At 43.7% G+C, this 13,056-nt stretch overlaps 1 long non-coding RNA gene across 3 annotated transcripts in view; it reads left to right on the top strand.

Moving 5' to 3' along the window:
• The window catches only part of LOC125432701, a 40,231-nt gene that overhangs the window by 14,871 nt on the left and 12,304 nt on the right, over positions 1-13,056 (top strand). The gene's annotated exons all lie outside the window — the stretch shown is intronic.

Genomic DNA, 13,056 nt, shown 5'->3' with positions numbered 1-13,056 from the left:
ACTTAGGGGACTACTTTAAGTCAGTATCAGCTATCAGCAACACATATTTATTGAAGACATATCTATACTGCCTTTCCACTCAAATTGGTTTCCCAAGGTGGCAAACAGTAAATATTAGAACATTTCAGTATTGAAACATTTTAATTAAAGTATATATACAATATTTGTTAAAAAAACTTATAAAAAGACATGCTACCAAAACTTGTTGTGGACGCCAACAACTGTTATCAGGGGTATGCTAAACAGAACAAAAAAGTCCTCACTCACTAGCAGAAGATAACTGCTTCCAGACCCCCATTCACAGTTCCACAGCCCCTTGGGATCTGCTGAAAGCATGATATAAAGTCTGTCTAAGCTGCTAAGGAAGGGCAATGCTGTTTGCAACATTTTTAGAAGAACAATTGAAATGAAGCAGCTTTTTAATACTGTACTAAATACAGCAAGTCCCTTGCATACAGGCTGATATTCAGAGTTCACCAACTCAGTTGCACATGTTTGTCAGTGTGAGTAGGTTTTTCCCCCCCTAGGTCACAGGTGTCAAACTCACAGCCATCCAGATGTTATGGGCTACAGTTCCCATCATCCCCTGCCAGCATGATCTAGACTTTGTGGACTTTTCTTTTTATTTGCATTTTTGTTATCATTTTTACAGAATGAGCCTTGAAGTTTCATTACAAGGTCGGCATTGAGTCTAGATTTCCGGCTAGCTTGTTCTTGTATAGATGGCTGGTTTGTTACATACTTGTAAATTTCACTTGCAATAGGTTTGGTGCTTTGTTGTATCTTTCAACATTGAACTGTGAATTCCCGTCCCTCTCAAATTTTAGTCAACTGCAGCATAAGTTTGAAAAGTTACCTTACTAATTTGCCTCACAAAAATGTTTAGTTTTGCTTCAAAAGCTTTCAGTTCACATTCCATATCTTACACAAGCTTTCCTTTTCCCTGCAGTTTGTTCAGAAGCTCTGTGACATCAGTTAAGAAAGCCAAATCAGAAGTCCATTCAGGGTCTGAAAGTTCTTCTTCACCTTTTCCTTTCTCCTTCATGATGAAGACTGAAAAAATGTTTGAGGACTTTCCCTCTGCTTAACCACCAGACTTCTGTATGGCATAATACATCTCCAAATGGCCTCTCTCTCGGGCTGTTTCTGCACAGACAATTACAGCATTGTGCTATCGGTGTTATTGGCAACACTGCAGCAACGGAGCGTTCACATGGCTGGCCACTCCGTGGACAGGTAGGCCATCGGCTGAACCATGGCGCTTTGCATGGCAGCGCTTCACAAACGGCATTCTTTTTTCCCCAGTGTGGGCCGCCATTGTGGGGGAGGGCTCTGAGGCACCGATTCCTGGCGGAAGCTTTGCACAACTCCAGCTGCGAAGTGCCATGGTTGAAAACACTCGCTAGTTTAGCAGTTTCGAATACACCATTGTGGGCCTGCAGGAGCATTGCTGCATTGCTGCAGTGTCATTTCTACAGCGGCAGCCGTGCAAAGTCTCCGCCGATAATGCTGTTTTTACTGTCCTTTTACTGGGTTTTTTTGCCCATGTGGAAATGGCCTCTGAGAGAAAATTTAGAAACTGACAATAAGTTGGTGATGCCCGATGTAATTAATGCTAGGTACAACACATATATAACATTTTCCCACTGAAGAATCTTACTACACAAGGATTTTTGATGGATGATGCAGTGAAATTTCATGGGAAATGTACCATTTAATTTCAGCAACTCTTCATTGAGTCTTGCAATAACACCAGTTTTACTTTCCACCATATCTCTTGCACCATCAGTTATGATGTTTTTCACTGTATCCCAACTCATACCATGATTTTCTACTGAGTTACACACCTTCAAAATATGTTTTTTGCATTTGTAGTGCCTTTCAAACTCAGCAGTGCACACAACTTTTCTGTAATTCTGCTGCTGTAATCTAGCACCCTGATTAATATTAGTAGTTGAGCAGTGTCTGGAATGTTGTTGCTCTTGCTCTCAAAATGAAGGGAAAAAAATCAAAACTTTTTGCCTTGTCAATCAGTGGCAGATGCAGCTCTACTCCTAGTTCTTCAACACATCTGGAGATTATACATGCAAATAAACTGACCCAACTAACACATGATACTTTACCAGGCACGTTTCCTCTATTACTTTAATCATGCACATATCAACAAATTCACCATCACTGAATGGTCTGCCACTCTCAGTAATGCATTTAGCAACATGATACCTGGCCCTCACAGTAGACAGGTTCTCCTCAATGTGCGTTCTAAAACTATTTTGCTGCAAAAAGACTTTAAAAAAAACTCACAGCACAATCCTATGCTGAGAATTAATTGAGTTGTAGAGCCAGTGCAGGGCTGTGCTGATGGGCTGTGTTTGCCCCATTTGCTGGCAAAATGGGCATCCCTGCTGGTGGTAAGGGGAAAGGCAAGGGCAGCTGGCCTCCCCTCAGCTATATGGTGGCAAAACCCAGAAGCTGGGGCTGCTGCAGAGCTATCCTGGTGTCTGATTGGACACTGGCATGGGGGGGGGGCAAGCCAAGGTATTCCTAAAGGTGGAGTCAACATTAGTTGACTTCCACCTGGCTTTGCAGGTAGTTATACTGTGACCTGGGGCTTGGACTTTCGCCACCCTTTTGGGTGACATAAGTCCATTAGCTCTGTGGAGTGATTTCTGGTCGTGGGGGGTTTTAAAAATAATTTTTCTGCCTCCCTGTGCTGCCAGAAAGGTTCTGGTGCCTTGGGCTGTGGATTGGGCTGTGTATCTTTTTTATTCGCACCTCTCCTTGATATGCTATGTAGCTCTTGTATCAGAATTCAAAGTTCCTTCTAACACTGTACTCCTTTAACACTGTGACAGTGAGGGCGCTGCTTTTGGCCCCTCCGGTGTTTGAAAGGCACTTACCTTTCCTTCCTGTGCAACTCTGGATGGCTGGAAAGACACGCCCACACTGCCCTCCGACCCCCGTGGGTTGGAAAGCAGTGTGGGCATGTCTTTTCAACTATCCAGAGGTGCACAGGAAGGAAAGATATGTGCCTTGCAAACACCCTGGGCAGCTCCGTGTGGAGCCGCCCCTGCGGGCAGTGTCGGCTTCGGGACTGCCTGCACGGGACTGTGCGAGCGGTCCCGATGCTCCACCGGCTTTATGATGGTGAGAAGCCACTGCTCTGGCCGTGTGGAATAATAAACACACTGCCTTGAGTTTCAAATCTACACAAGCTAATACTTAAAAATTGGAGGCCCTCTAAAAAAGGTCAGATAGAGAGAAAAAGGGAATGCAGCCTTCCGCCTGGAGCAAAGGATATGCCATCAAACTAGCTTCAATTTATATGCAAGGTGTGCGTACATATCACTGTTTGCCAGCTGAGCCTGAATCATGAGAAGCGAAATGGCAGGTGGTGGAGGGGAACTTGCCTGGAGGAAGATGTGGGAAGGGGTATCCCATAAACTTCCCTGATAAGAGTACTCCTTCCCTCTCAACCCACAGGAGTTGTGCAATCAAAGAGGCATGAGAAGACTCCTGACTGGAGTGGGTGGGGGAGGAGAGCAAAAGCAAGCACAGCAAGAGGTTTGAACAACCAGCTCTTATTGAGGAAGGAGAAATGGTTTTGTTTGCAGCAGCAACCTTACCAGTAACCTTGGAAGTCACTTTGTAGAAGCCTGATGGAAGGACCCTCTAGAAATGTTCAGTACACAAAACGAATTGTATCGTTTTTTTCAAAAATCCAGCCCGTTTACTGTCCTTCCCCACCTTTTTTGCAAACGCAGGCCAGACATCTCCTGTACCTGTTCATATAGCTGCTTTAACTTCCTTATATACATGTAGCCTTCAACATGATAGTACATGGAGAGGAGGAGTAAAAAAGCTGAGTGGTATAGGTACCTGAGCTTTGCTGGCTAGCAGAACATTCAGAATGGCCAAAATGCTATGTGGAGGGTAAGTTCAAGGCGGATTCCATACTGGCCGTATATAGCAGTAGGTGGCCAGTTCAAATGATAACGCAACTGCCCCAGTGTGATCGCATGGCCAGCCGCCCCGTCGCCCCGTGGCACAAGGCCCGGCAGTTTTTTCTTGTTGCCTGTCTAGTCTTGCGTCCAGTCGAAAAGACTTGCTCATTTAGCGAATCACGAAAACACAATTGTGGGGGAAATAGGTCATTGCTCCAGCAGCAGCAGCTGTGTGAAGTCCTTCACCACAACAGTGTTTTTACTGGCCACACACCACTGTATACGGCCCGTGTGGAATCCGCCCCAAAAGGGGCTGACCAAAGGAATTATGGAGACCAGAAGAAACAATGTTGCTGTTGTGTTTCTTGCAAGAAAGGGTCAGGAAGAACAGAAGCATGTGGTGCCTCTTGAGGCAGGAAGAGCAGTGTGAAGCAAAATGAAGCAAAAGTGAAGCAAAATGCCTTGAGGGTGATAGCAGTGGAGGGCCACACAGAAAGCACTTGGAGGTGAATTATATGCTTCTGGGTATTAGTTATAATGATTCCATATCTAGGTATGTGGTACCCTTCTCAAGGTATCACAGGAAGTTTGTGGCTGAGCCAAGATTTTAATCTAGAATTGATGATCTGTAATTAGGCCTGTGACAGTATATAACTATTTCAATAAATAAAAACAATTACATTAAAGTAAATCAGAAGTCTTGCCCAGTTACATGGGCCTGCAGGAACACTTCTGTTTCCCCTACCCCTTTAGTGGCCTTGTATAGAGGCAAACCTGTTTTGTATTTTGTTGTTGACTGTTATGGACTGTCTTTCTTGTCTGTCTGTCTCCTTGTGTGTCACTCTACACTTAAGTTCACTGTTTTTTACCTTCTCTAAACTGGTCATGTTTCTTTGTTATCCTCCATGAGGGAAAATTAATTAAAGTGTAGAAGAGTATATATAATGTAACAGATTTTTAGTCAGTGATAGCTATGATATGAATTGCTTTAATTTTCTTAGGCTAGTTGCTCAGCATTTTCCCATAGGTTCCAACTAAGCCTTTATGGTCAAGGAACACTTCATTATTTCCATCTGAGTGGCTTGAAATGTTGCTTTGAATCCCTCTGTATTGAGTGCTGCTGTTGGCAAAGTGCTTAAGCATTCCTTTTCATAATTGCTATGTAGAATGTTCTCAGTGTTCATTCTAGTAAGACTACAGGCAATCTTTGAGTTCTTCAAAACTTTATCTAACTTGATGCTTTATAGAGAAAAAAGGCTATGGGATGAAGGAGAGAAACAGTTCAGGCCATTGTGTAAATGGTGCAGGTCTGCAGTTTGAGGTATAATGAAATATAAGCTTAATTGAATTAGATGGTATTGGATGCAAAACAAGGAGAGAGCAAGTGATATCTGTCTTTTGTGAATATGTAATCCAGTAATTAATCAAATGTGATTCTACTATTAGTGGAACAAACAGGTACTTTGTAAGGCAAGGGGCTGAAAGAATAATATAGTATGTTAACATCACTAGATAGTAGTTTAAGTTGTGGAAGTAGAGAGGGGGAGAAAGTCAGATTGAGTAGTATAACTTAGTAGATAGTGTGCAAGGAGTTTTCTGTGAGCAAAGTTCCTTTTGAAGACCAGATCTTGCTACAGTTGAAGCCATCTTCTGTTTCTCAAAATATCTCATAACTTTTGGTCCATGAGGTTCCCAGATTGGTAGGCCTTACTCAGGGCATGGCCCTGCAGTGTATAGCATAAAACAACAGGCCAGAAGCTACTAATGGGCATATTGATTTCTCCTCAAAGAGAAATGAAAGAGAAAGAAGTAAGATGAATTAATAGCTACATCTAAAAAAGTGAATTTTGGACAAAGAACTCCTCTCCCCATAAAAATCCTGTGCTGAGTCTTCTGGGTTCATAAAATTGTTACTGTCTTAAATACAGGTAAAATCTTCACACACTATTAGAATTGTGAAGATATGCTCTCACTCCAACAGAAGCAGCATGTCAGAAATGGAACAGCTTACACTAACAGCAGTTCCCAATGTGCTTGTTGCCACTCCTGTAACTCAAAGTGGTGGGAATCTCTCCCTTTCAGAGTGAGGAATTAGAGAGACCAGACTCTTGGCTAGCAAAAAGTTGGGCAAGCTTGAGACCTTGATTGCCTACTTGTACAAATGTCAGCTTTCGCAAGAAACTCACAAGAGAACGAATAAAGTTTAACAATTTTATTTAAAGATAAGGGATACACAAGCACACAGTAAAATTAATGCATCATTAATGCACACAGAGTCCTAAGATTTAAGCAGTTGTGAAGGGATAGATCTGGAATAGATGAGGGAGTTGGGGAAGTAAGGGTTATAGTCACCTGGAATGGAATGGTCTGATGAGCAGAGCTTAGCAACACACACTTAGCTCTGGAAGAACAATGCATTGTGGAACTATATAACTGACAGATTGATGTCCAGAGATATTGAACACTGGCTATTGGGCGAGGGGGCTTCTTGTCAGGGAAAAGGGACCCTCAGGGTTATGCAGAGTGACCCTTAATTTCCCTGGTCAAAGAGAAGTCTTGCCTTTCTGGGGAAAACAAGAGGCAGAAACCAAACTTAATGGTGAGGTCGTTAGTCTAATGGGTTGAGGCATCAGCTTGATGTTCCAATCTTAGGAGTGCCTCCAAGGGGGAAGGTAGCTAATGAAATTATAGTTGTAGTACAATGGTGATGCAAATGAGGCAGACGTTAAAGGTATTAGAGGAAGAAGCATTGGGTTAGGACAGTGGTGGTGAACCTTTGGCACTCCAGATGTTATGGACTACAATTCCCATCAGTTCCTGCCAGCATGGCCAATTGGCCATGCTAGCAGGGGCTGATGGGAATTATAGTCCATAACATCTGGAGTGCCAAAGGTTCGCCACCATGGGGTTAGGATAACACTGGGCAGGCAAGCATATTAACACATTCATGGTCTTCACAGTGGTTTATGGTCCAGGGTTGGAGATGGCATTATGCAAGGCTGATTTGAAGCAGGCAAGTCTAGCCATAGTTCTTACTTGCTGTATGTCCTTATGGGTACGCTGAGCCAATGCAAATAATGGGCTCCCCATGTTGGCACAGTATTGCTAGACACCCCACGGGTTGGCAGAGGTGGGTAGAGACACCACTGTCCTTCAAACATAGGTTGGTCTGGCAACATTCTGGTCTCACCAAACGTTTTTTCTTAATCCAGTTTATTGATGGAAAAATGAGAGTCTCACTGGTCATGTCCAGATTGTTCTTGACATTGTATGGATTCTCCTTAATAAAGTGGGAGCTTCCTGTTGTCTACAGAGGTGTGTGGTTTGGACTTTGTCTTCTTTTATGATCAAGTAAACCAGACTTTTTGCTTGATTTTCTGGATGGTAAAGTTAAGTGCAAGGTATTGACTGGCACTACCACTTAGCCCTACATATTTGCTTTTGAAAATGGCTAGAGTTCATGCATCCTATGGTGAAATGACTCTTTACTCTACAAGTGGTCTTTGCAACAGTTACAGCTGTGCCAGATATATTTTTCATATGTACCCTCTTTAGAGATTACCTTGAAACTGCCCTCCAATTGTTGGGAAATCAAATTTTCCAAACTGGATTTTAATGAGGAACTAGCTTCCCAGGTAGGATGACTATGGATATTTAAATTACTTGGGCTTTGTTTTGAAAGGTTCTCCATGATGTCACATCCAAAGTGAAAGACACCAGAAACTTTTAGTAACAAACCTAATAACATCCTCTGAGAAATTCTAGCAGTAGAGTAGAGGAATTTAGTAGGAATACAGTAGGCAGGGATTCTTAAAGTTAAGGGGAAATTGAACATTTTTGCAAGGGACCCCATTAGATGGATGATGAAATTAATAATAATGCCCAGCATTAGCATAGTTCTTTTATTGTTCACAACATAGTTTCACAGTAACCCTTCCATAAGGCAAGTCAGTATTTTTATACTCATATTGCAGATGAGGAACTGAAGTTGAAAGCGAGAATAGCTTGACTAAAATCATCTAGTGAGTTTGCGCCAGTGATGAGATTTGAATTAGGGCACAGTTCATTATCTATGACTATACTATGCCAGCTTCTGTTCTGAGAGTATAAGAAGGAGAAAATGCTTCTGCCTTATGATTAAGGTATCGTTCTGGAACTTAACATTTGGGGGGGGGCACCTCATTTCTAGTTTTAGGAAGTGCATTCAAGATTTTGAGGAAGCATTCCTTCTTTTCTTTTGCTTAGTTGGTATAACCAGAAATCTACTTGCTCAGTTTTTTTTCAATATAATCACTAATTAGTTTATTCAATCTGAGGCAGTTACAGGGATGCACAAAATTAACCCTTGATAGTTGTAGAATTAATGGAAAAATAAGGAACATATTTTGAGGCCTAGGTATGCCAACATGAGCGGGATATCCAGGAATCTGCCAAGTGTTCCGAGTAAATTTAGGTAGGAAGCAAGAGGAGCATTTAAGGAACCACCCTAATAAAAGGATGTGGCGTTTCCCTTAGCCGCCCGGTGCCCTCAGGCGAGTGTGCCATCCCTCCTTCCCTGGGTTGGATTCCCCAGACAGTGTTTCACCCCATGGCCCAGAGGGCCAAGAAACAACCTCACCAACAGGGCGCTTGCATGAGTGTACCTCCTGGCCTTCCCCACACATCCAACGCGCCCCCCCTCTCTTAGCAGGTCTCTCTGCCTTCCTTCCCCTGGCTTACTTGAGAGTTCGCACCCTCCCCCCCTCCTTTGTTGCTTCACAGGGAGAGGAGTTTCCAGGGGTTTGGCTCTCCCCTGTAGTCCTCCTTCACAGTGGGAGAGGTGCTTGTTAGGGAATCCCAGGTGCCTGATAGCTTAGGCATTCCCATCAGTTTCTACCAGCATGGCCAATTGGCCATGCTGACAGAGGCTGATGGGAATTGTAGTTCCTGAACATCTGGAGAGCCGCAGGTTCCCTACCCCTGTTCCAGCCTGTGTGAAAGACTCCCACCCTGTTACTGCACAGGGATGGGACCAGCCTAAACTGTGCTCTAGGTTCTGCGCTCCAGGGTCCTCTTCCCTCCTTCCCACTTCCCACCATTGAGCTGTCCCTTTCCCTTGTCTGTTCAAACCACCACCCACATTCCCTGCTGCTGTGGCAGCTCCTGACTCTCCCTTTCCCACTTCCTTATATCCCTTCTGCCCTCTCATTTCTCTCCCTCGTCCCAGCTGCTTCCCCAGCCCATCTCCCGCATCTGCCTCAGCTGTGGGCGTGCGGATCCTGCTGGGCCTAAAACTCCTCTCTTCCCTGCCTTCCTCTTTGAACAAGGCCTCTAAGGCCTCCACCGTCCCTGCAAGAGGCTCCTCTGCAGCCTTCCCATCTCCCGCAGTGCCAGCCTGTGCGTGACCCAGAGGGGATATCCAGGTGCTGCGGCCTATCCCGGACACAGGACACTTGAGGTGAAATGATCCTCTAGTCAGGACTGGCAACATAAGAAAAGGTGGTTGGAAATTTTCACATTTGGGTGTCAAGGTTAGGAGACTGGAAGAAGAAAATCCTTCTCTTTCTGATAACTCCCAGTTCTCCCAGCTTGACTGGATTAATATCCATCGCCAAATGAAGCTGAAATCTTACATCCAAAAATTATTCAGGGGGAGACAACAGAAGGCTCAGGATGACTGCCTTACCCTCTTTGAGTGCTGCTTCAGTAACATTCATACTGTGTCAACACAATATCCTTGTGTTATCAGTGCCAGCACACTTCATAGATTGTAACATCACACCAATGCATTATGTCTTAGACTGATCATGTATATCTATTTGAAACCTTACCTATGAAAACAAGAAGGTACAGTGATTAGAGTATTGGACTAGGATCTGGGAGACCCACATTTGAATCCTGACTGTGCCATGGAAGCTTTCTGTGTATCCTTGGGCCAGTCATACAGTGTGAGCCTCACCTGCATCCCACAGTCATTGCAAAGAGAGCAATGTAAGCTACTTCAGGTCTCCATTGGGGACAAAGGCAGGCTATAGATGATGTAAACAAATAATTTAGGATCTTGACCAGTCTGGTGCTTTTCTTACCTATGTAAACTGGAAGCTTGCAGATCAAAATTCACAACATGTTGTAACCATGCTTCTTTGTTCAACTGACTGAATGTCTACTAGAATTATGCAGCCATTTTCTCAGTGTGAACTTTTATTCCCATTGTTTGACAAAAACCTTTATGTGTGACCTATCGGTTTATGTGGACTAGGTATCTCACCCTCAGAATGTTTGCTGGGTTTGGAAGGCACAGCTAATGGAACAATAGAATATATCTTCCCACCACAGCTGAACAGAACTTGGCAGACCTTCCTGCAGGAAACAAAATGGATGCTTGTTGATGCTGATTTCTTTGAATAATACCTCTTCTAATCTGTAACACATGAATCATTCTTACTTTGTAATAAATGCTGTGACATTCTCAGAAGTGAGTGGGGAACTTTTTTAAAAGTCCTACTCATTTTGAACTGTGGTCTGTCACTTTTATGTCTTCAGGTAAATGTGGGTGCTGATTTATGTCCACCTTTGAACAGTTGAACACAGCAGAGAACAATTACAATGATGGTGTACAATAATGCAGTAAACCTGAGTTCTGATCTCTTTGGTTCAGTCTGTCATACATGACAAAAGGAATGATAGTGTTTCTAATTACTGCAGATATCCCCTTCAGTGGCTCTGGTCAAATAGCCTATCAGGGCCCGGGTAAGTTGATCCCCACCCCCACCTTGCTGAAGGGAATATGCATGGTGTGTTTATGTGTGGTGAAAAGGAACTGTGTTTCTCCATTTGAGCTTGAGGACATCTGGGTGTTTTTCAGTAACCTATCAGAGAGGCAGGAGTAAATTATTCTTTTGCTTCCTAGATTTGCTGGAACTTGCCCATTTCTCCTCCAGTTCTTTCCTGCCCCCAGGGAGAGCAGTTGTGGCCAGTTGCCTGTCCTTTACTTCTTTACTCTGCGGGGGAGGGGCAATCCCTCTCTGGAATCGGTGCGCCTCTACACTGGCAGAAATGCCCATTCTGCTGACACAAGGGGAAATGTGCTGGAAGAAAGGGTACTTATCTGGGCAGCCACACAGGCCTGTTCCGCATGGGCCCCTGCAGTGACTGCACACTGGCATATATGATGCTGGTGTGGTCCTGGGGCCGTTTGCACACTGAGATGTGAGCGGCCCCAGAGCAGCTGTGGCCCACAGAGGTGCCTCTGTTTTGTTTCCCCATGCTTACCTTCGTCCCCTGCAGAGGTCTGCAGGGACCAGGAGACATGCTCATGCTGCCCTCTGACCCCCAGGGATGGGGTCAAAGGGCAGTGTGGGCATGTCTTCCCGTGTCTCCAGAGCTCCGCATGTGAGAGAAAGTAAGTGTGGGGAAAGCAGGGGGCGCCTTAAAGCGTCGCCTCCAACCTGGTGCCACACTGTTTCCCAAAAGCCTTGCTCATTGAGCGAGTCAGGAAAGCAGTGTTTCCCCTCCAGTTTCTGGAGGAAAGCACAGTGCTACCTCAGTGTTTTTACCATTCCATGGGCACTGTTTTTGGCCCCTGCTGTGAGGGCCACAGTTCCCGAAGCAGCATCCGTCACTCAGGCCCTCCGGCACAAAATGATTGATTGGCCTGGCCAAAGGCATTCTGGGGAAGGACTAAGGGGTGACAGGGCCGACCTCATAGTCAGCCTCCAGAGCCCATTCAGCCTCCTTGTGATGATGGAGCTGCCGACCAAGATTCTACACTATATGGAAGTGTGAGTTGAATTCTTTTTTTATATTTTGGGGTTCCCGTGCCGCAGGAATGTCCTTTGGAGTGGGCAAAACTGCGCTGTTCCCATCCACCCGAGAGCTGTGGATAGGGCTGAAAATCTGTTCTTCCTGTTCCTCATACATTTTCATTTTCATTGTTCTTTAGTGCCAGTCACTGCTATCTTACATGTTGCCCCTAACTATGGGCACTATTGGAGGACCAAAATGGAAAGGAGATGGAGATACTCATATAATATGCCTCAAATGTTTTGTTGCATTTCTTAAGCTCCTGCTGATTTTAGTGTTTTAGGATTTTCTGAATTGCTTTCTGCAGTGAGTTAGCAAATGTTAATAGCAAGTCTGTCTGTTCATTTTCTCTATAACTTTTGATTCAAGTAACTTTTAAAAAGATAACTCCTACTTAGATATTGTAGATATATGTAAGTATGCTAACAGTTATAGAATTCATCTACTTTCTTCAAAACTTTCATACTAGTTCTGCTATTTTACATTTATGAGACTCCCTCAGGGAAGATTTCTGGATTGGCATTTTCTGTTGACTTCATGAAGTCTGAAATTTACCAATAGCAGAAAGTATAAATGTGCATGTAACAGCTATTGCTGTGGTTGCTAATGAAAAGTATCCACTAGTGAACTCTTGTTTTGGTTGGAAAGCTACTATTGGGCTGATCCTAGCTGGCATACGTTCTTTTGCCCTTTGAGCTGTTGAATTCCCTACAACTATTAACTGTAACCTGCTTGCAAGGATTCTAGAATTTACTCCTGCTTCACCATTTGTGCTTATAACTCTGAACTAGGAGTTTCATCCAGAACCTTTCAGTAAGCATTCTGAACATTGTATTAAGAACCAAAGGGTTGTCTTTTGTTGAGTTACCTATGAACAACATCCTTGATGAATGTGAAGTTTTAAACTCTAGATAAAGGTAAATGACTCACTGCTAATTATCCTGCTACGAACTGCAAAGGATGCCAATTGATCTACAGGGACCTGTAAATAGCATCCCCTGACATGTTTAGCACATCACTAAATTAATCTGTTCTTCCTTGGGCCAAGTAAGCAAGTTGAAAAAGGCTTCATCATTGATCTACGGATTCTTTCATACTAGTCAGAGTTCTTCTTGACGCCCTTGGTCAATCTGCTGAGGGAACTATGAGGCAAAGAATTTGCTGTTCATTTTTGCTAGCTATTGGATATTTCTCCTTCCAGAGCAGAATAATGCAAGAGTTAGGTTATTTTGGTATAGGGCATACCAGTATTTTTTTTAAAAAAAATCTCCACAATGGATAAAATAAGAGTTTCATTGTCAGGAAATTGTATCAGTAAATACATAGTAAT

This window comes from Sphaerodactylus townsendi, linkage group LG05, assembly GCF_021028975.2.
Source record: "Sphaerodactylus townsendi isolate TG3544 linkage group LG05, MPM_Stown_v2.3, whole genome shotgun sequence".
NCBI classification, from domain to species: Eukaryota; Metazoa; Chordata; class Lepidosauria; order Squamata; family Sphaerodactylidae; genus Sphaerodactylus; species Sphaerodactylus townsendi.
Note: the sequence above shows the minus strand (reverse complement) of the source record. Positions and strands in the feature narration are given on the sequence as shown.